Genomic DNA, 25,601 nt, shown 5'->3' on the forward strand with positions numbered 1-25,601 from the left:
ATGATGGCTAAAGCAGTTCAGTAAGAAGCGACTGTGTTGGGCCCAGTACGATGTGGTCCAGTTAGGCTTTTTTTTCTTTTCTTTTTTTTTTTTTTTTGAGACAGAGTCTCACTCTGTCGCCCAGGCTGGAGTGCAGTGGTGCAATCTCGGCTCACTGCAAGCTCCGCCTCCCGGGTTCACACCATTCTCCCGCCTCAGCCTCCCAAGTAGCTGGGACTACAGGCACCGCCACCACGCCTGGCTAACTTTTTGTGTTTTTAGTAGAGACGGGGTTTCACCGTGTTAGCCAGGATGGTCTCGATCTCCTCACCTCATGATCCGCCCGCCTCAGCCTCCCAAAGTGCTGGGATTACAGGCGTGAGCCACCGCGCCCAGCCAGTTAGGCATTTTTGGTGGTCTCACTTCATCTTGAAACAGATTTTAGATAACATGGCAGAATGGATGGCTTCGTTTCCTCCAGGCCATCTTTCATAAATATTATTTATCTTATCCACGTGTCTGAAAAGTATCCAGCTGCAGTGAATTCGTGATTATAGTTCCAGACAAGTAGCGGGAAAGCTGTAATTCTATGTTTTCATTTACAAACAAAGCTTTACACTCCAAAAGTCAACAAAATTGCATGTAGTACAAACATCCTCATGTGAAAAGCAGGAGCTGGATAAAGATGGGCCTGAACAGACCGCTCAATTTCTGACTTGAAAGGTACACAAGCAGCGCTGGCAGTCAAAGTGAAGAGTTCCTCAGAAAACAATTTTGGGACTACTTTAATGCAAAGAAAAGCAGGAAATAAAGTTCAACAGCTGCATTCCATAAAGCATACTGGCAGTCATTTGTCAAAAAAATAAATAAAAATAAAATTAAAAATAAAACTCTTCTAGTGAAAAATGGCTCAAGCCTTAGGAAGGAAGAAGGAAGAGAGAGGAAGGGAGAGGAGGAAAGAAACCAGCTCCAGCTACAGTGCTTGGTTTTGAGCAACAAAGATTCCTGAAATACTTTCCAAAATAAACGTGTGGCAAAATGCTGAACTTGGAAACAGAAATAGACAACTTGATGCACAAAATAATCAGTTCTAAAATAGTCAAAATGCACAAAAGGATACAAAGCATTTGTGGTGTTGACTGAGAAATTAACCATGTACATTTGCTAAACGTAGAAATCTGGGGACAGAGACTGAAAAATACAATGATCCCCAAGGCTATTTATTTTGGCATTACTTATTTATAAAGTAAATACATAAAATTGAAAGTCTTTCCTATAACCTGCGTCTCCAAATCTCTCGGAGTCTTTGTTTCAGGTCTAGTCTGGCCTCCCTCATTTTTGTTCTCAGTCTGCCTGGATCCTGAGGTAACTGGAGTCTGTGCTCCCAGCGCGTGTCCATTCCACAGTGGAATGTGAGAACGTAGTAAAACACAACAATACAAATAAATAAGATTCTATGTTTGAGTCTGAGTGAGAGCAGCTAGAAGTGACTTAGATTAACTGAAAAAGGTGTAAAAGAATTTTGCTAAAATCATGCCTCAAAGAGTCTACAGTATTAATCGTGTAATACAGCACTACACCACACGAGGGCACTATATGGTCAGCTTACTCAGATGAAAGCAAAATGTAAAAGGAGTTTATAAGAACAAGATTTGATGAAAATAAAATTACATTCTCTCCCAGGTAATAAAAAAAATCAAAATTCTGGAACATTTAAAGACCCTATGTGTGGTTTGTAATAAAATGGTAATAGCTTGACTTGCTGTCATCCATTTCACCTGCAATTTGGCCCCTATCAGTTTTTCAAACAGCTTAGGAATTTTTCAACGTAAAGTCCTTTATGCATTCTATTTATCTCTGCCTAGGACACTCTCTGACCTCACTGTAATCTTTTAAGGTCCCAGCTGAAATGCAATTTCCTCAGAGACAGCTAACCTAGACACCTTACCTAACGCAAGTCTCTCTTACGCAACATGCAACTGTATGTCAGCCCTCGGTGTATTTTAGTCATGGCACTTACCGAAAGTATTTTATTTATGCACATCGCACATTCCTATGTGAGTTTTGTCTGTTCCCTTCAATATGCTTTAAGCTCCATGAGGCTAAATACCTGTCAGTTTTGGTCACTGTCTAATCCCCAGAGCCTAGGACAGTGGGGCATAATAGAAACAAAGCTACGTGTTGAATGAATGAATGAATCTCTGTGACTGTGGCTTATTTCTCCCTACAAAGTTTGACTGAGCCCCACACTCTCACAGAAATCTTTACAATAATAACAAAAAAGTAGTGAATGTCACCATGTGTTTTCTGACCAATAAACTTGAGAACTTGTCTGGAGGTTATATGAATTATGGAGCGTTCTGATATACTCTTTATTCAACATTGCTTCTCTTCTATTTAAAAACCTGCCCTTCTTTGGAAAGGGTGAAGTGGGACAGGCTGAAGAACACAGATGTTTGAGGGAAGAATGCTTACATTCACCCACTTTGTGATAACTCTACCCTTGTTAAAACGGAAATACAGAAAAGAGGTTACAGAGGAGTTTAATGCTGCCCTTTCTTAGCACAAGAACAACACAATTCTCTTTTCTTTTTCTCCAACTTTACAGGTACTTACTGTGGCGTATAAAATGGTCACTTACAAATTAGACCAACAAAAGGGTATTAAAAGTATTTGTTTATGGGACATTGGGGTGTAAAACACACCACTCAACATCGTGATGTAACTTTACACAACAATAGGGAAGGAGATAGAAAAGTCAAAATTCACGGGGTGAGGTGAACCACAGCAGGGCAAAGTGATCCGAAGACAATCTTCACAGAGTTCCAAGATCATGTGGATTCCAAAAGGCCAGAGGCCATTTGATCCTTGATAATAACTCCATGCTTAGCGTGATACTACAATGTAATTGTGGATTAAGTAGATAAGTGCGTCTTGAAGGGTTAAACCAAAACTATGGTTGGTCATAAAGAGGTGGCCGTGTTTTTTTGTTTGGTTTGGTTTGGTTTTGGGTTTTTTTTTTTTTTTTGGCCGAGGAAGAATTGGTTAGGGTATAAGGTCTGCATTTCAGGCTTCCATCATCAAAGACTGACAAATCCAAGCGAGCTGGAGTGAAGGTTAGGTCTTCCCCAGCCATGGTCTTCACAGAGTAGAGGATCAGACCCCAGCAGGACTAAGGGGAATTCGGTGACCTTGTTACTCATAGGTCAGTAGCTTGGGGTTGCGCTTTCTCCTTTTTTCAACCCGTAGTCGACGCAGCAAAAAGGCCCAGAACTGGCGAAGGAACAAAGCAGCAAAAAGTGAGGCCCAATAAAAGCTTCAGGCTCAAGAAGACCCCTGAGAAACGAAAGGGAGAGACTATTCCAGGGGACAGTAGGTGAAAAGGGGATAACTAAAAGCACAGTGACAAAATGTTCTTACACGTAAGGGATGTTCGTTAATGGACAAATATTCATGGCACTATGATCTGTTAGAACAAATGTAGAATCATCTGTATGCTTTAAATACCTTGTGTGTAAGATTTTAACTGTTTATTAGAAGTCCGAGAACCCCGTTTAAGATATTTGGATATTCCCTCCCCTTCCTTTCCAAGATTCAGATACTACTAAGGGTGTAGCAGGATGAGCCGCAGACAAAACCCCTCAGACGCCGAGTTGTAGAAGGAAGGGCTTTATTCAGCGGGGAGCATCAGCAAGCTACTGCCTCAAAACCCGAGCTCCCCAAGTGCACAATTTCTGTCCCTTTTAAGGGCTCACAACACTAAGCATTTCACAAGAAAGGGTCGTGATTGATTTGAGCAAGCAAGGGGTACGTGGCAGGGGCTGCATGCACCGGTGGTCAGAGTGAAACGGAACAGGGCAGAGAGTTTCACAATGTTCTTCCATACAATGCCTGAAATCTATGGGTAACATCGGGTTCTAAGTCATGAGTTGATTTTTAGCTACTAGGTTTAGGCCAGACAGGCCCAGGCCTGGTTTTGGGTCTGGCGCTGAGCTGCCTGTCTTTGATTTCACTTCCTAGTTTTTTTCTTAAAACAAGTACTGAGTATAAAACAATATAAAACAATATGAGAGGGTCTCTCTCTTCCCTCAAGGGTAAAAATAAGATTGCAACAAATCTAAACTTTATGGAAGTCAAATAAAAAACACTTAAACATATGTAAATAATTGCATACATAAAATACTGCATTAAAATGCCTCCTAAGTGTCATGTAGTCTTTAAACAAATATATTTTCAATGATGGCACAGCTTTTTGGTTCCGTTTCTATTTTAATCTCTGATATTCGCACATACCTGTGCACACCTGGAAACACCTATTACTGTTTCAAAAAGACAACTATTAACAAAGTTCTTACATACACCTGCATATCATGCATTAGAAACAAGTACTTTATTCATTTCATGTCTTCAAAATTATGTTAATATACTCATCAGGTATTCCATCCTTTCTCCAATATGATCGTCCTAGAATAAGCTACCCAACTTTCTCAAAGATGCAAAATGACCATATTTAAAGTTTGGATGAAATTTAATTCATCTTTAATTTGTTTCTGTCACTTTACTATGTTCTGGGGTGTTTTTTTAATCTCTCTCTCTCTCTCTCCTTCTCTCACACTCTGTCACACACACACAAACACACATGCCTGGTGCTGTCAGCTCTGAGATTTCTGATGATCAAGAGAAACAGGACATCTTTTAAACTTGAAGTACATTCGTATGTCAATGAATGACAACGTGTTTGCGCCATTACAGACAAAATCACAGCAGTCTTTATTTCCAAAAGCCAAAAAAGTAGGGCTCAATCAACATAAAATGTCATAAGCAATAATTAAATAAATGCCAATAGAATGACCTTATAATTTTCAAACCCATGTCAGATAAAGCTATAAGAGATATGCAAATGCCATATAACGTATGATATTAATACCTGTGTTTTGTGGTATTAAGAACATGAAAAAATAGAAAATTCTATGAAGTTCAAAGTTCTTTAAAGTTAGATGGAAAAGGCATTCATTGGTATTCCCACGAAGTTTTACGGTTTAGTTGGAAAATACACATATGTTTCTTAAGAGCTAAAATAATGCATTCGACATACAGACAAATGACCAATGTAGGTGGGAGGGCAGAGTTCTGTGATTAGACAGGAGAATTAGAAAATCTGTTCCAAGGAACTCCAGGGAATGGGTGGTGTAACTTCCTCCTTGATGTCTGAGGGTCACCAACATAAAAGCTCTACATAAGTTTTTATTAGTAGCTCAGAAAAAAAAATAGAATCTAAAAAGATCAAAATCCTGGCAAAGATTTCCGGTCATAATAAATCATAGTCGCACAGGATGACATGATCTCCCACAGCATAAGATTTAGAATTAAGCGTTTGGTATTGTGAGTATCTTCAGTTACCAGATAGTCGTTGCTTTCATGATGTGTACACGTCTCCTTAGCCTCGGCAGGGTTTCCAATTAAGCATAGAAATACTTTAAAAATCTGAAATCCTAGTAAAGATAGTTTGGCATTGGAAAGGATCCAATCTGTGTTGGAAATCTACATACGTGTAATGTTTAAGAGAACTTCGCTTATGAGAGAAAGCTTCGTTTTGTTTTTTGAGAGAGAGTCTCACTCTGTCGCCTAGGCTGGAGGGCAGTGGTGGGATCTCAGCTCACTGCAACCTCCCCCTCCCAGTTCAAGCAATTCTCCTGACTCAGCCTCCTGAGTAACTGGCACTACAGATGCACCCCACCACGCCGGGCTAATTGTTGTATTGTTAGTAGAGACAAGGTTTCTCCATGTTGGCCAGGCTGGGCTTGAACTCCTGACCTCAGGTGATCTGCCCTCCTTGGCCTCCCAAAGTGCTGGGATTACAGGCATGAGCCCCCATGCCCAGCAGAGAGTGAGTTTTAAAGGTACAATATCTAATGTGCAGTTGAGTACTTGAAACAGATATTTGATTTTAAATTTCTTACTAATATAAACAATATTGGAACATTTGGCAAAGCGTTTGGATTCACCATATTGATTGTTCTTACAAAAATAAAATTATCGGGGAAATTTTGTTTGTAGATGCAGACACTAAAGAACTTAAATGAAATAAAATATATTACATTTGGAATTCTTAGTGAATTGGAATGATGGTTTCATAATTTCAAACTTAAAATATGTAATTATTCGCTTGATTTTGACATGGTATTTTAAATTGATATTTTAGTATTTATATATTATTTTGGAACAACTAGATGCATTTTAGGGTCACTATTTTTATTAATTAGATTTATAAAAGTTATTTAGATATGCAGAAAAAATTTACTGTCCTAAATTTGAAGCACTCAAAAAATAAGTTATAAAGGTTTATAAATAAATTTAAAAATATTTGAAAATGTTTTACATTTGTAACCAAGATTAAAAAAATTCATAAGCCCTTAAAATAATTGCTGCAATTTCCCATTTTAAAAATAAAATAATCTCAGTAATGAAAGAGACCTAGAGAAGAACTAGGCTTATAAATCTATAAATTGAATAGCAAATGTTAAAAATGAGCTTTAGAAGTTTTCTCTGCACAAAAAAGAAGACAAAAGAAGTCATTAAACCCTACATTCATTTTTAATTACAAGTCGGATATTATTTAAGAGAGCAATAATATGTCCCCTTTCATGTAATGTCCAGAATTCAAAGGAACCACAGGATGTCCTGTCGTTTATTCTCCGAAGTGGAATGCAATCATTTCTGCAGATAATACTGATTAATTTGAGCCAGGCTTCCACATACATCTCCTATGCAAATAAACTTTACAAGGCCTTTCATTACATTATATACAAATATTTATTCTCTTCATCAGTCATATTCTAATTATAGAGGCTCAACAAGGTAAGTTTAGACTGACAAATATCTATGCTTATTGTTATAGATTCACAAAGTGCTCCTTCTTCCTTATTAGTCAGATAATGTTCTTTCCTTTTACCCTATAGACAAAGGATGTGATTCATTAGGAAGTATTCCCCAACAGAGGAAATGTTTATGTAAGCTTATTCATGTGTTCTTTTCAAATGCAAGATAATTTAAATATTCTTTAAATGTTTTTCTTTTCTTGAGAGTAAAAAAAAGGGAAACAGATGTTTTCATCACAAACACCATTTACCAACCAACCCAAAATGCATGGCCATTTATATTAAACAAGAAAACAAGTAGAATATGTGATTGCCTACATTTGTGCCATATAAATTCATTGTCGTTACTCTCAACTGAACTCCTGATGCTGCCTAAAAAAAAGAGACCACGTTTATTTTCTCAATTCAACCCATCACCCTTCAGAATGACTATTTTAATCTTTTACCACAAACACAACTCTGTATTTCCCTCTGCTGTCCTTAATCTTTGTCTCTTTCTTCCCTGAAACAAACAAAAGCCAAGACAGGAAACTGTGCTGCATCCTCCTCTAGTCAACCTAACGCCAGTCTTTCCTATGGCCGCTCCCCCACCTGTGGAGGAACATTCCAAAGTCAATGTCATTTCTTCCACCTGAAACAAATTTTACATGTGCTACCACTGTCCTGATTTTGTGTTTCCTCCTAAGCTCTTCAGTAAGATTGTCAACATTACCCATCCTCAGTCTCCCTCTCTTATTCCTCTACAGGGTCCAATTCCATTGCTGCTGGCATGACTTGACCAATTTAGCTGCATTCACTACTGAAACAAAAGGGCTAATCACTACTTTGTTCCTATTGCAGACATTATTTATTGACTGTGCAGGATTACTAGACACAATCTAGCACACTTTAAACACACACATACACACACATACACACATACATACACACACATACACACACACACACACGCAGTTTTCCATGTGCTACCAGTTGTGTTCCCAGGGAAGGAGAATGTCAGATTGATACTAACAAGAAGGATGTCTTTTATGGAATTCTCTTGGGAGCAATATCTAGGAAAGTAGAGAGAAGCATGGTAGGACAAGGAGAGAAAGTGGGCTGGATGCAGCTTCAGCCTATGGGGACACTGGTGTTAAAATAACACTTCAGAGTTGCATAAAGGCCAAGTTCTAGTTGGAACGGGTAGACTGTGCCTTCATATCCGTCTGTTGATCAGTCATTGGTTGCAGGCAGTTGAGGCCACCCTTAAAGAGGGCTGTGATCACAGCACCCATCATACAATGCAACCTCATTCTGAGGATGTTCCTCACACCTCTATAATTCTTGCTTCTAGATTGTTCGTTACCAGGTCTTACTTTTCTACTTATTTTTAAAGTGTTTTCCCCACACTTTTCCCCACTCTTCTTGCAATATACACTCAATGGAATCTCACCTACTCCCATTCTTTCCTTTAATAATGATAGACTGAAGGGACCCAAATTTATATCTGTACCAGATATTTCTTCTAGCTATAGACATATATTTGCAAAACCTGCTTGTAGAATTCTACTCATGATTTTCCCCCACTTCCTGTTCTTTCCCAAACAATCTTTCTTTTTTCTTGCTCCACAAACAGAAACTAGAATGATTTCTTTAAAAATACAATTGAGGTCAAGTTACCCTTCTGCTGAAACTTTTCGGTATCTTCCCAGTACCCTTCAGATAAGGTAAGAACATTCTTAAAATGACTGTTTCAAAGCTCTGCACATTCTGATCTACGTTTCTTCCTTAAGTTCCTCTCTAGGTTAATTTTACTTATTCATAGTTCCTCCTTGATCCCTGTCATTCGGTGAATCTTTCTTTATTTTTAAAGTATCTGTTTAAATGGCATTTCTTTAAAACCTCTTACTCATTTTCCAAAAGTAGTTAAGGATTTTGTTCTATAATATCACTCTATCTTTGTGTTTATTCAAATGACAAAATTATGTACTTTATTCTTTTGTTTCATATATTTTTCTCCTGTTTGACTGTGAGTTTCAAGGGGGCAGGGGAATAGATTATCCTATTTTTTTTGTTTTTAGTCTATACCCAGTGCCTAGAATAAGGCTTCATGCACAGAAAACATTTTATGTATGTATATGCTGAGAAAAGCAGTATGATTGAAGAATGCATAAATAGTGACTGGAAAATGAACATGCGAATCCCAGCACTTTGGGAGTCCGAGGAGGGCAGATAACGAGGTCAAGAATTTGAGATCAGCCCAGCCCACAAATGAAACCCCGTCTCTAGTAAAAATACAAAAATTGGCCAGGCATGGTGGTGGACACCTGTAATCCCAGCTACTTGGGAGGCTGACGCAGCAGAATCGCTTGAAGCCAGGAGGCAGAGGTTGCAGTGAGCCAAGATCGTGCCAGTGCACTCCAGCCTGGGCAACAGAGTGATACTCTGTCTAAAAAAAAAAAGAAAAAAGAAAATGTACATGCATAATTTAGCATGTGTTTCTACCACTGAACACAGTGTGGGCAACATAGGAATATATATCAGGATGATGCAGATGAGGAAATAATTCTGAATTATTTAATCGTCAGGATTTACAGCTAGGATTATTTTCAAAGGCCTATTGATATACAGTGGAGATGGATGAGCATGTACTACCTGAGGGCAGAAGAAAATCTCAATGAAAAATAGGGAGTAGAAATCAGAAGACAACAAAGAGGATGGCAAGATAATAGCTTCTCCAAAGTAATACAAATGAACACACTGAAAAACAGGCATGGGTAAGTTCAGTATGGCAAAATGTCCAAATATATACTGGGAAGCAAATGGAAAGTTTTATCTTGACTTTCGAGGTGAATAGAGATCTACAGGGATAAATAATATTTTATAGCTGAGAAAACACATGTGAAAAAGGGGAGAAATGGCCGGGCGCAGTGGCTCATGCCTGTAATCCCAGCACTTTGGGAGGCCAAGGCGGGCGGATCACCTGACGTCGGGAGTTTGAGACCAGCCTCACCAACATGGAGAAACCCCGTCTCTACTAAAAACATGAAATTAGCTGGGCATGGTGGCGCATGCCTGTAATCCCAGCTACTAGGGAAGCTGAGGCAGGAGAATCGCTTGAACCTGGGAGGCGGAGGTTGTGGTGAGCTGAGATCGCGCCATTGAACTCCACCCTGGGCAACAAGAATGAAACTCTATTTCAAAAAAAAAAGAAAAACAGGAGAAACTTGCCCCAAATCATTTGGTTAAAAAGTAACATATTTAAAATGTGAACCAGCCAGGCGTGTTGGCTCTCACCTGTAATACCAGCACTTTGGGAGGCCGAGGCAGGCAGATCACCTGAGGTCAGGAGTTGGAGACCAGCCTGGCCAACATGGTGAAACCCCATTTCTACTAAAAATACAAAAATTAACTGGGCGTGGTGGCGGGTGCCTGTAATCCCAGCTACTTGGGAGGCTGAGGCAGGAGAATCACTTGAACCCGGGAGGCGGTGGTTGCAGTGAGCCGAGATCGCACCACTGCACTCCAGCCTGGGCAACAGAGTGAAATCCTGCCTCAAAAAAAAAAAGTGAACCAGTTTCTTTCTAACCTCCAAATGCACAATATTCCACGACACCAACCCTACACAAAAGAAATGTGTAGAAGTTTATAAAAATCGTTATTAACTGATTTTTTTTCAGCACCAGAATCAACTATCCTGACTCTAGCTTTAGAAATGTAAGTTAAAAAAAGAGGAAAATAACTTCGAAGGAAGTAATTCTTTGAAAGCCGTTAGGACAACACAATGATTTGAGGGTCTTGTGCTTTTCCATGAAAAGGTGGGGCTAAGTCTGTTGTAGAGGGTGAAGGAGACACAGGAGTTACAAATGTGCCAACACCGTGGCCCTTGGAAATAATTTGTAAGATCAAATGAAAATCGCAATCGAGACTGTCACTTTTCGGTCAGATTGTTTTCAATAGATAATGAGTGCAGGCCCGCAAATGTGTATGGGAATTATGTGGCATATCAAGGTACATTTCTGCAAAACATACTCGGTGCAATAAGGCTTGTGCATTCAAGCAGGAAACACAGCAGGACGTACAGGAAGCCAGTGTCCAAAGAGCTGAAGGTGACCCTGTGGCCTTTCAGTATTCACACTAAGAAGCAAAAGCAATAGCACAGCCTATCCTGGTCGGTGATGTGTGTGTGTGTGTGTATGTGTCACAGCTGCATTAGACCAGACCACGTGGTAATATTGTCTAAAGAAAGAAATAGAAAATATATAGAAAGCTCTAAACTTGTTTTTCTTTAGAAGTTATGTCCCAACCATGATAAAAGTGCTATTTTTTCCCCTTGAGGAAACAAAGAATAAACAACGATAACATTTCTACCCATTTTTTTTTTTTTTTTTTTGCTGTTATATCCATTTTATGATGCTTTGGAAGGACTATTTATTCTTACTTTTAAAGCCAGTCAGAATGTGTTTGGGTTTCTCTTATTTCTGTCTTTTTAAAGCTTCAACATAAACGTTCTTTAGTACATCACACATTGAAATATTAAAAGAAAACCCTATCTTGCCTAAATAAGCAGCATCGTATAATATCCAGTCGAAAATAACTTCAATGTGTGTGATATGAATATTGCTTTCGGAAAAATTTATGGTCTGTTTGGACCACTCAATATGTAATTATTAAACTAGGATACCATAGTGTTTAAACAGTTTTCACATCAGAAATGTAAGAAGTGCTTCTCCTCAGCAAATGTAAAAGAACACAAATCACAACAAACTATCTCTCAGACCACAGTGCAATCAAATTAGAACTCAGGATTGAGAAACTCACTCAAAACTGCACAACTACATAGAAACTGAACAACCTGCTCCTGAATGACTACTGGGTACATAACGAAATGAAGGTAGAAATAAAGATGTTCTTTGAAACCAATGAGAACAAAGACACAACATACCAGAATCTCTGGGACACATACAAAGCAGTGTGTAGAGGGAAATTTATAGCACTAAATGCCCACAAGAGAAAGCAGCAAAGATCCAAAATCAACACCCTAATATCACTATTAAAAGAACTAGAGAAGCAAGAGCAAACACATCCCAAAGCTAGCAGAAGTCAGGAAATAACTAAGATCAGAGCAGAACTGAAGGAAATAGAGACACAAAACACCTTTCAAAAAATCAATGAATCCAGGAGCTGGTTTTCTGAAAAGATCAACAAAACTGATAGACCACTAGCAAGACTAATAAAGAAGAAAAGAGAGAAGAATCAAATAGACTCAATAAAAAATGATAAAGGGGATATCACCACCGATCCCACAGAAATACAAACTACCCTCAGAGAATAATATAAATGCCTCTATGCAAATAAATTAGAAAATCTAGAAGAAATGGATAAATTCCTGGACACATACACCCTCCCAAGACTAAACCAGAAAGATGCTGAACCCCTGAATAGACCAACAACAGACTCTGAAATTGAGGCAATAATTAATAGCTACCAACCAAAAAAAGTCCAGGATTCACAGCTGAATTCTACTAGAGGTACAAAGAGGAAGTGGTACCATTCCTTCTGAAACTATTCCAAACAATAGGAAAAGAGGGAATCCTCCCTAACTCATTTAATGAGGCCAGCTTCATCCTGATACCAAAGCCTGTCAGAGACACAACAAAAAAAGAGAATTTTAGACCAATATCCCTGATGAACATCGATGCGAAAATCCTCAATAAAATACTGGCAAACCGAATCCAGCAGCACATCAAAAAGCTTATCCACCAAGATCAAGTTGGCTTCATCCCTGGGATGCAATGCTGGTTTAACATACGCAAATCAATAGATATAATCCATCAGATAAACAGAACCAAAGACAAAAACCACATGATTATCTCAATAGATTTAGAAAAGGCCCTTGACAAAATTCAACAGCGCTTCGTGCTAAAAACTCTCAATAAATTTGGTATTGATGGGACGTATCTCAAAATAATAAGAGCTATTTATGACAGACGCACAGCCAATATCTTACTGAATATGCAAAAACTGGAAGCATTCCCTTTGAAAACTGGCACAAGACGGGGATGCCCTCTCTCACCACTCCTATTCAACATAGTGCTGGAAGTTCTGGCCAGGGCAATCAGGCAAGAGAAAGAAATAAAGAAATAAAGAGAAATAAATATTCAATTAGGAAAAGAGAAAGTCAAATTGTCCCTGTTTGCAGACGACATGATTTATATTTAGAAAACCCCATCATCTCAGCCCAAAATCTCCTTAATCTGATAAGTAACTTCAGCAAAGTCTCAGGATACAAATCAATCTGCAAAAATCACAAGCATTCCTATATACCAGTAACAGACAGAGAGCTAAATCATGAGTGAACTCCCATTCACAATTGCTACAAAGAGAATAAAATACCTAAGAATCCAATTCACAAGGGATGTGAAGGACCTCTTCAAGGAGAACTACAAACCACTGCTCAATGAAATAAAAGAGGATACAAACAAATGGAAGAACATTCCATGCTCATGGATAGGAAGAATCACTATTGTGAAAATGGCCATACTCCCCAAGGTAATTTATAGATTCAATGCCATCCCCATCAAGCTACCAATGACTTTCTTCACAGAATTGGAAACAAACTACTTTAAAGTTCATATGGAACCAAAAAAGAGCCTGTATTGCCAAGCCAATCCTAAGCAAAAACAACAAAGCTGGAGGAATCATGCTACCCGACTTCCAACTATACTACAAGGCTACAGTAACCAAAACAGCATGGTACTGGTACCAAAACAGAAACATAGACGAATGGAATAGAACAGAGGCCTCAGAAATACCACCACACATCTAAAACCATCTGATCTTTGACAAACCTGACTAAAACAAGAAATGGGGAAATGATTTCCTATTTAATAAATGGTGCTGGGAAAACTGGCTAGCCAAATGTACAAAGCTGAAACTGGATCCCTTCCTTACACCTTATACAAAAATTAATTCAAGATGGATTAAAGACTTAAATGTTATATGGAAAACCATGAAAACCCAGAAGAAAACCTAGGCAATACCATTCAGGACATAGGCATGGGCAAGGACTTCATGACTAAAACACCAAAAGCAGTGGCAACAAAAGCCAAGATAGACAAATGGGATCTAATTAAACTAAAGAGCTTCTGCACAGCAAAAGAAACTACCATCAGAGTGAACAGGCAACCTACAGAATGGGAGGAAATTTTTGCAATCTACTCATCTGACAAAGGGCTAATATCCAGAATCAACGAAGACTTTAACAAATTTACAAGAAAAAATCGAACAGCCCCATCAAAACATGGGCAAAGGATATGAACAGACACTTTTCAAAAGAAGACCTTTATTCAGCCAACACACACATGAAAAAAGGCTCATCATCACTGGTCATCAGAGAAATGCAAATCAAAACCACAATGAGATGCCATCTCACACCAGTTAGAATGGCGATCATTAAAAAGTCAGGAAACAATAGGTGCTGGAGAGGATGTGGAGAAATAGGAAGGCTTTTACACTGTTGGTGGGACTGTAAAGTAGTTCAACCATTGTGGAAGACAGTGTGGTGATTCCTCAAGGATCTCAAACTAGAAATACCATTTGACCCAGCAATTCCATTACTGGGTATATACACAAAGGATTATAAATCATGCTGCTATAAAGACATGCACACATATGTTTATTGTGGCACTATTCACAATAGCAAAGACTTGCAATCAACCCAAGTGTCCATCAATGATAGATTAGATTAACAAAATGTGGCACATATACACCATGGAATACTATGCAGCTGTAAAAAGGATGAGTTCATGTCCTTTGTAGGGACATGGATGAAGCTGGAAACCATCATTCTGAGCAAACTATCGCAAGGACAGAAAACCAAACACTGCATGTTCTCACTCACAGGTGGGAATTGAACAATGAGAACATTTGAACACTGGGTTGGGAATATCACACACCACAGCCTGTCATGGGGTGGGGGGTTGGCGGAGGGATAGCATTAGGAGAAATACCTAACGTAAATGAGGAGTTAATGGGTGCAGCACACCAACATGGCACATTTATACAAACCTGCACATTGTGCACATGTACCCTAGAACTTAAAGTATAATAATAATAATAAAGAAATGTAAGAAGTGCTAAATTATAGATTTTCAAATATTTAGGAGACATTAATATAATGCCATGTTTTTTCTGAACACTTATTAATCACAGTTAACAAAAACAAATAGGAATGATAAAGTTTTGTTAATATTTCATGTTAACTCCCATTTTTATTTTAATTAATTTCTGGTTTGAAACCATTGGAAATTTGTTTTTAACGAACAGAATTAAATATATTAGGTCCTTGATAGAATTCTTTTCCTCCAAAGAATATCCCCATCCCCCACTTTTAGCTAAGTGTCATAATATGTTCTTTTTTTTCCAGATGCTTCTTGTTCCAGAACTGTATACACAAGTTGGATGACTAAACTGATATTTGCATAACAAGAAAAGTGGTCTTTAGACAATTTGGCAAATATGCTCATAGCATCATTGCCAGGAACTAGCCCCCAAAATAGGATCACAGCAGAGTTGGAACGCCAGTGATAGGGCTTTAATTCCAAGCACACAACCAGAGTTAGAGAACACATTCAAATAACCAAGGCCTTTTTTTATGTAAAAATTTTTAATCGTCATGGCATTTCCAATGCAAATTTAAAATCTAGTCAGTAGCTTATTTTATTAAGAGACTTCATGGTTTTGACAGGTAATGATCTTTGCTAGAAAGGTCCCCCTCCTACTCCTCTTCCTCTTCCTTCTCAGGTCTATTCTTGATTCTGAAATTCACACCACTGGAGTTTTATACCACACCACAGTTAAACATTTTTTTCTGAATTTTACTATATTGCATTTTCCTGAAGATTTCTTTAATGCATGCCCTAGTTCTTTGGAGATTTTCAATGCCTGTTTAACAGCTTTCCTTATTCATTAGCAACTTCCTTTAGAATCTAACAAGTCTCTTATGATCCTGGAGTTCTGTCAATTGTAGTAATTTTTTAATGTTTTTATCACACGGTTGGGAATATTTCTGTTACTTTTTAACCTCACTTAGAAGCTTAATATAACTACTAAAAATGTTATATAACTCTTATTATTGTCTTCATCTTTTGTCATTATGAATGGCCTAGCCCCTCCACAGACAATTTGAGCCTATGATTTTTCATGGAAGAGGGCCTAGTTTAGCTTCATGTACTATTATCCTCTCTCATATTTGCTCTATCAGTATATATTTGAATATGGTTGAATTCTATAGCATGTATTTTATTGCTTTCACACGTTTTATTGTGCTTATGTTTGGATTTCTTCTCATCTGAGAAAGGATTGATTTTCTCATCTCAGTATATTTTTAATAAAATCATAGCTAAGAAAGAACATTTCATACATCTAAAAGCTAACTTCCTTTCTTTTATTTTGTCTTGAAAAATACTACACCCACACTTTTTGCCAATAGCCTAAGACATTTAGCCATACTAATCTATCCTATTGGCTCCTTGGCTTTGATTGATGGACGAAAAAAAATAGGTTGCTTGATGTTTCCAGAAAATGTATCTTACCCTCATCTGTCTAAAGTATCCCTAACATAGGATTGTCAGATTTAGCAAATATAAATAGAGGATTTCTACTTATATTTCAATTTCATGTAAAAAACAAATAACTTTTTAGTATAAGAACATCTTAAATACTTAGAGGCTTATCTGAAGTTCACATTTAAATAGGTGCCCTGTAAGTTACCAGGCAATCCTGTCCTAAAGGAATAATATTCAAATCTCTCTTTAGCTTTTCCTCCAAATGTTGCTTAAAAATTTTCTGGGAAAATCATTAGTTTTATCTCCAGAAGCAAGACACTGTTGTCAGGAAAGCATGGGTTTCACTTTCTATTATTTTCATGTACTTGATTATTTATGATATTAGAACTGGGATCTCAGGAGTGGCCTTGTGTAGCAATCAATGATGGCTGACCATTGGTTGCTCTTTAGGAAAAAGGGTCATAAGCCCCCTTTTGCTCACTTCCCTGCCCCTTGAGATTAACTTATTGATTTAAATTAAAAGCATTGCATGCCTACTCTACGATGAATATTGTGATGTCAAGAATCCCACACAAGCAGCAAGATTCTGTCCACCAGAAATGTTAAGCATATGTAAACCGGGGGCGGGCAACTGGGAGGTAGCAGAATATGCTCTTTGTATTGATTTTAGTACCTGAACTTATGTGCTTTAATTGAGTTATACTTACCTATGAATTGATGCTCCAATCATTGAAAACAGCTTATGCTGTCACAGAATACATTGCGTAAGTGTATGGATTTCTTTACAGTCAACAAAAGGGTAAAGGTGACATGAAGAAGAAAAAATACGCTAACTAAATGAAAATTAGGAGTCATAAAAATATTTTTATAGAACTGTAGAAATGATCTAAATCTCTTTTGGTGGGCTTTCTTTGCATCAGTACTACAAATGTTGGATTGTCCCAGCTCAGTCCTCAGACATCTCTGTAATCAGTATCTTTTCAGAGATCCCTGAAGAGGGGTTCTGGAGAGCCCTGGAAGGTTCTTGAGTCCTCTCGAGGCAATCCAAAATGTCTTCCCGAAATGCCTTGGCCCATCATTTCACTCAGATATCTATATAAAGTCTCCCCTTAGACAGATCTTCTCTGACAACCCATTAGAAAATAGCAGCCTGTGTTACTTCATCACCTTCCCTACTTCACATTTTGTATAGTTCTGTTGCAACCTGAAATAAAGTAAGTTAAACCAAAATATAAATAGCACATTTGTTTATATTGGGTTTCCCACACAAGCTCAAAGAATGTAAGAACATGTACTTTTGTTTATTACTTTATCCTCAACACATTCAATAGTACATACCATATTGCATGTCTACAGAAATCGTTCATAATTCTTTTGTACAATGAATGTATTTTATCTGATAGTTTTTCTTGGCAGTGAAAATATGCTTTTTCCTTACAGCTGCTCTTATTGAAAGACATTCCTCTTAAGTGAGTTTCCTCACTCCAGTAATTGAAGAAGAAAAAGTGTATATTGAGAAAAAGCATGAATAGTATTTTATAACTTATTCCTAAAAAAGAGTTGATTAAATTTTTATCATTAGTGCAGCAATGAAATTTCTTTTAAACTCTGAAAATGAGGGCACATTCAGTGCCTTATATTTTCAATGCCTTGTGTAGACCAAAAATAGATAAAAACAAGAATCAGTAGGAAAGTAATATTGTATAAGCCAATCTCTAACAGAGTCACAATAAAACAAATTAATGTTTGAAATTATCACCATTCGGTCAAATCTATGTCTTGAGCTTCAAAATACTTCATTCATTCAATGGTTAATCAGTGACTGACTACTGTAGGCTGGGTACTGGGGAGCCAAAAGAGAAATTAATCACAGTCATCAATTTAAAAACCAAAAACTCTATCAGCCAAGTGTATGCAACAGTTTTGCAGAATAAACACAGTGAGTTTGGTTTAAGCAAAGAGAAATTTAAGTTTTCAGAATATTGGGGAGAAAGTGTCTAATAGGATGGTGGAGTTCATGTAGAGATTCTGGACTGGAAAAATGATTTGGCCACCATTAGCATAGGACTAGATGCCACTGAAGTGGCAGAGATCACTTAGAATAAATGGCAAACAAAAAAGAGGCCTTACTTCCTTGAGATTCTTGTGACTAGGAGCCAGACACTACAGAGCATGGAAAATATTTTGTAAGGTAGAGTTACTGAAGACGGCCTTTTTCTCCGAGATATGCTGACATGCTTAATGTGGGCTTTCTTTACAACAATGTGATCATTCCAACAACTACTAGTTCCACGATGTTTTTAGAGTTTACAAATGTGTTACTATAGTGAGTTTTATTGTATCTGAGCCTCGTGAGAGATTTACGATTATCCCTATTTTATGCAAAACTTCAGAAAGTTTAAATGAAAGGTCACAAATAGATGATTGATACCTAATCCACAGCTCTTGGATGACCTATAGCGTCAATGTTTTCAAAGAAGAGAAGGTGATTTTCACCCCGTCCTTCACTTCTAGTTTTTCCTAATTGCTCTATATGACTTTATTGAAAGCTTCACTTCAAAATCAATCTCTCCCCTTCTCAAGCTATCTTTCTTAATAAGGATAATTGTTAGGAAGTTCCCACAACTACCTAACACCCTCTAATTCCCAAGACCTTGTGAATGCTTCTGACTATTAATTTTGAAGGCATCCCAGAAATAGAGTTTCAGTTTGATTATAAAGAAAATAACATTTTGGATATTATTATATTTAAATATTAAGAATTATTTAAAATTAATTTTCTGCCAAAAATTCTTGGAGGGAAATGAGAACAAGAGTTTATTTAAGAAGTAGTATGTTTTTTTCTACAGATCGACTTACTAACACTGTGGTTCTCCATAGAAATAAATAAAATTGACATACATAAAAATGGTAGAGAATACTAAATATGCCAAATAATGAATTCCTTTAAGCATACATATATATACACATATATACACACATATATATACATATATATAGGCACACACATATATATACATATATATACACACACACATACATACACATGTATATATACACACACACATACATATATATACTTTTATACCTGCCCAGAAAGGTAAGTTTGTCACTGCTTAGAGAATGCTGAAAGCAAAATGAAAGAGTTCCATCAAGTGGTCATATCAAGACACAGCAGTTAGTATTTCACCAATACAAAGAGGAAAACAGTTTCTGTGAAATCTAGTTCAGACATACATTTCTAACCGAGCTATCAAAATTTTATGCCATGCAACATTAAAAAACACAATTAAATGCATTTTAAACATTATTACTAATTCATTTTCCAATTCATTTTTAAACTGCAAAGAAAATAGAAACTATGTAATTTTTATTTTGTCTTTTTCATATCGAATACTCTTTCCATATAGTTTGCAGTTGAAAATGCGTGGTTATAATCTTAATTTGCATGTTATAGTCATCTGTTTAAATTAGCAGGTAAACCACAGGTAATACTAAACTAAGTATTTGGATTGCACCGAAAATTCAGCAACTAACTACTTGCAAATGACCTATACATCTTAAAATAGTACAAAATAAATACAAAGAAAACTCAACTCAAGGTTGTTTTAAAAAATAAAATAAGTTATAAAACATAAACATGAGTTAACTTGCTTCTTTTAACAACCTAAAGTTTTTGCCTTGCAAAATTTCATCTCCTTCATAAAGACAGACAAAACAGGCATCTTTCTTTTTAAAGTATAATTGATTTAAGGGGTCATTTTCTCATTATTTTGGAAAAACCATCATGGCTTATTTTAATGTTATAAATCCTACTTCTAAATATATATTACAGATTAAGATTTGTATCTTGCTTAATAAAGCAGTAGTTCATTTAAGTAACCATTGTTTAAACTTTCTGAATATTATATATATATTACTAATGAGATGATGTTAAACAATAGATTTTTATATAAAACCTATGAAATATATATTATCTAGACATAAAATTGGAAGCAATGTATTTAATGATTAAGATCATGGATTTTGGCATCACAGAGATTTGATTTGAATCTAATCTCTTCCACTTTTTCTCTCTGTAACCTGGAGCAATGGCAAGCGTACTTTGTTTCATTGCACTTTTCTTGTAGATGTTGTGATTTTACAAATTGAAGGTTTTGACCAGCCTGCCTTGAGCAATTCTATCCACACCATTTTTTCCAACAATATGTGCTCACTTTTGGTTTCTGGGTCACAGTTCAGTACCTCTCACAATATTTCAGATTTTTTCATTGTCATTATATTAGTTATGGTTATCTGTGATCAATGATCTTTTATGTCACTATTGTAATTGTTTGTGGGACACCATACACTCTGCACATATAAGATAGTGAACTTAATTAATATCATGTGTGTTCCCACTTCTTCAGCAACTAGCTGTTCTTCCATCTCTCTTCTTCTCCTCAAGCCTCACTATTCCCTGAGACACAACAATATTAAAATTAGGCCAAGTAATAACCCTACAATGGCCTGTAAGTGTTCAAGTGAGAAGAAAAGCATCATACATCTCTCACTTTAAGTCAAAAGCTGGAAATGATTAAACTTAATGAAGAAAGCATGTTGAAAGCTGAGAGAGGCTAAAAGCTAGGTCTCTTATAACAAACAGCCAACTTAGGAACACAAAGGAAAAGTTCTTGAAGGTAATTGAAAGTGCTACTACAGTGAACAAATGAACGACAAAGAATGTAAAACAGACTTGTTGCTGATATGAAGAACGTTTTATTAGTCTGGATAGAAAACCAAACCAACTACAACAAGGCCCAAATTATTTTCAATTATCTTCAGGCTGAGAGAAATGAAGTAGAAAAGTTGGAAGCTAGAAGAAGTTGGTTGATAATTTTTAAGGAAAGAAGCCATCCCAAAATAAAAGAAAAAGTGCAAGGTGAAGTAGTAGCATGTGCTGATGTAGAAGCTTTAGCACATAATCTGGAAAATCTAGCTAAGATAATAGATGAAGGTTGTTACACTAAACAAGAGATTTTCAGTGTAGATGAAACAGACTTATATTGAAAGGAGATGCTGTCTAGGACGTTCATGGCTAGAAAATAAGTCAATGCCTGGCTTTAAAGCTTCAGTGCACAGGGTGACACTCTTGGTAGGGGCTAATGCAGCTGGTAAATTGAAGTTGAAGCCAATACTGATTAACGATTCTGAAAATAGTAAAAATTGTGCTAAATCTACTGTCCCTGTACTCTATAAATGGAGCAAAGTCTGAATGACAGCATATCTGTTAACAGTATGGTCTACTGGATATTTTTATCCTGCTCTTGAGACCTACTGCTCAGAAAAAAAAGAGTCCTTTCAAAATATTGCTGTTCATTGACAATGTACCTGAACACCCAAGAGTTCTGATGGAGATGAACAAGGATATTCGTGTTTTTAAGCTCGTTAACACAACATCCATTCTGTAGCCTCTGAATCAAGGAGTAATTTCAACTTTCAAGTTTTATTACATAAGAACTAAACATAGTAAGATTATTGCTGCCATAATGACTCCCTTGATGAATCTGGGTAAAATAAATTGAAAATCTTCTGGAAAGGATTCACCACTCTAGATGACACTAAGGACATTTGTGATTCCTGGGAGGAGTCCAAAATATCAACAATAACAGGAGTTTAGAAGAAGTTGAGTCCAACTCTCACAGATGACTTTGAGGGGTTTAACTCTTCAGTGGAAGTAAATGCAGATGTGGTGGAAACAGCAAGACAACTAGAATTAGAAGTGGAGCCTGAAGATGTGACTGAGTTGCTGCAGTTTCAAGATACAATTTTAATGCACTAGGAGTTGTTTCTTACAGATGAGCAAAGAAAGTTGTTCCATGAGATAGAATCTACTCCTGGTAATGATGCTGTGAACATTCCTGAAATAACAACAAAGAATTTAGAATATTACAGAAACTGAATTGATAAAGCAGTGGCAGAATTTGGGTTTGAAAGAAGTTTTACTGTGGGGAAAAAGTTATCAAACAGCATCACATGCTACAAAAAAAAAAAAAAAATCTTTCACGAAAGGAAAAATCAACCAATGTGGCAAACTTCATTGCTGCCTTGTTAGAAGAAATTGCCACAGCCACACTAACCTTAGGAAACCACCACCCTGATTGGTCAGCTGCCACCAACACTGGGACCAAACCCTTTACCTGTGAAAAATCACAACTTGATCAAGGAACAGATAATCCTTAGCATTTTAGCAATAAAGTATTTTAAAATTAAAGTATGTGCATTGTTTTTTAGACATACTTCTATTGCACACTCAGCTGCTTATATTGTAATGTAAACATGACTTTTTTATGCATTGGAAAAGCAACAAATTTATATGACTCATTTTATTGCAATGTTTGCTTTACTGCAGTGGTCTGGAACTGAATCTGCAATATCTCCAAGGTATGCCTGTATATCTTCATGTATAATAGGGAAGTAATTCTACTGATACAGGTATGGTAGAGCTTAGATAATGTCCCTTATATCAAGCATCTAGATTAGTAGCTGACTATCATCAAAATGAAAACTCATGTTTGGGAAATAATATTTCCAGTGTTCTATCTTGTTATTGGTAGGTGAGAGTGGTGGTGCACTTTCACCTCAAATTGTTTGATTTAAATAGTTGAAAAAATATAAACAAATAAGGAGACAAAAGACAAATGTATTGCTTCTATGATGGCAATACGATCATATTTCTTCTGAGAGTGCTCTATGACCTTCCTCCAATCTATGCAATATTTCCATTTTTACTAGAAGCCATAGAGAGATTCACACTGTTACCCTTCTTTCTGTCTTTTGGAAATTTGCAGTGATAATAAGCTGATTTAAAATCCTTACTTAATATCAAGAACAACTCTTCCTGTCAACATGGTAATAAAATGAACACTGAGGATGAAGAAAGAGAGAGAGAGAGAGAATGATAAAGTGCATTCAGTAAAACATAAACAAGTAAAGGATGTGGGCGCAAGGTATATAGGAAGTATTAATATTTGTACTCCTCTCACATATTTTGTCATGTTTGAAATAATTCAAAAGTAAGATGTAAGTAAACCTAAAAGAAAAACTAAAACTCCCTTTAGGAAACCTAAAAGTGAATAGATTCACACTTCAACAAACTTTTGATGATATGTCAACAAGATGGAAAATAACCACAAAAGGAAAGCTGGAGATACAAGAAGAAATGTTGAGTGAAGAACGTGGAAAGCATGTAGATAAACCACAGAGTGTATGTGAAATAACAAAAATATGAAATTTGGGAATAAAGAAAGGATATAATTAAAATGTGGGACAATAAGTAAGACTAAATAGCAGGTGATTTGATTTTTATAATTCGAAGCTCCCTATGTTATATAAAGAAGGAATAGAGAAAATGATTAATGTAGACTTTAAATAAATCTGTTAAAATTTCATGGTAGCTATTAAAAGAATAAAGAGGGAAATAGAATTTAAATAAAAACTTCATGTAAAGGATGCAGAAAAAGTGGTAAAAAGTAAAAGCGATGAAGCAAAATAGGAATATACATAAAAAGAAATAGGATGGTAATGAATCCAAATATAACAGCAATCATAATAAATGTAAATAAATTAACTTTCTAGTTAAAGGTTAAATTCAATAAAAGATAAGATCCAGGATTATACTATCGAAGAATCACACATGAAAATAAAAACATGGGAAAACTTATACACAATGGATAAGAAATTAGGCAGCTTAAATATTAGTCAAAGGAAAGCTGGTGTATCTATATTAATATTATAGAGTGAAGTCTTTAAGGCACAAAGCATCACATAGAATGGAAAACATCATAAAACAATGATAATTATACACTCATTTCAACTTCGATGCCTCTAATAACTTTCCTCAAAACATATGAAGAAGTCAGCAAACCCATCATACGAAGGAATACACAGTGTTCTCAGGTACGCACGGAGCTTCAGAGAAAACCGAACCACGTGGGGAAGACATAATGCACATATCAGCCAATTCCAAGGAATTATCAGACAGATATACTTCTCTAAGCACAACGAAGTTCAAAGTCAGAAAAAAACAATTTTTTTTTGAAAAATTTGTAGATTTGGAAATAGGAAAGCATATTTAAAACATACAAGAAAGCAATAAAGTCTGAAAACAGATAAATTCAACAGTTAACTTAAGATATTAGGGAAAACATAAGAAACCCAAGCAGAAGAAATGCAATTATAAAAACCAACAATAATAATGAATGAAATAGTAAATAGAGATACAGCAGATTAAAACAAAAAATTAACAAATCCAAAGGCTAATTCTTATATACTTAATATATGTGTGTGTCTAATCTACTCTCAATATTAAACAATTAATCCTTTCTTTCCTAAATATATATCAACAATGATTGTTATATTTTTTCTATTTTTATATTTACACAGGGAAATGTGATATTCACCATGTTTCACTTAGTGTTTTTTAACTCAGTATCATTTTTGAGGCCAATTTTGAGACCCATGTATATAGAGAGATACATTATTCCCTTTAACTATTGCCCAGTAATATATAGAATAAATTTTTATCCATCTATCCCCCATTTGCTATCTACTAATAGTATTTCAAAGCACATCCCTGAATTTTCCTATGCATCTGTTACACGTTACCCTAAAGAGAAATGACAAGCTTTTTAGGGAAGTGGCATACTCAATTTCCCTAAATGTTGGCAAATTGATTATTTAAATGGCATTTAGCAGAAAATCTAACAAAACATTTTTCTTCACATTAAAAAAGAAATCTTTAAATTGCTTCTTAGTTTCTATAAAAATGGAAGAGTGGAGAAGTATTCAGGGCTTTATGTTTTATTCAATTGGATCAATATCCTCCATAATTCTGTGAATCATCTTTTTAAAAAATTTGTAAAACTTAAGACAATATTTTATAGTTTTGCTCCAGATTATTTGAAATTTAGAAGCTTTTATTTCTAATTAGATTGCTATGACATTGAGTGTCTGTGTGTGTGTGTGTGTGTGATTGGTATGTATATAAATTATCTACTACATGCAAGATATAAAAATATGATAAAGTGTTTGGACCTTACCCTTAGAAAACAATATCTCAATAACTGTGGTGTGGCTGAGATGATGTTCAGGTATCATCTCATATTTGCCTACATTTCTAAGTTTATTTCTACATTGCCAAGTTTGTCACTATAAC

The sequence above is a fragment of the Symphalangus syndactylus genome, chromosome 12 (genome assembly GCF_028878055.3).
Source record: "Symphalangus syndactylus isolate Jambi chromosome 12, NHGRI_mSymSyn1-v2.1_pri, whole genome shotgun sequence".
Classification (NCBI taxonomy): Eukaryota; Metazoa; Chordata; class Mammalia; order Primates; family Hylobatidae; genus Symphalangus; species Symphalangus syndactylus.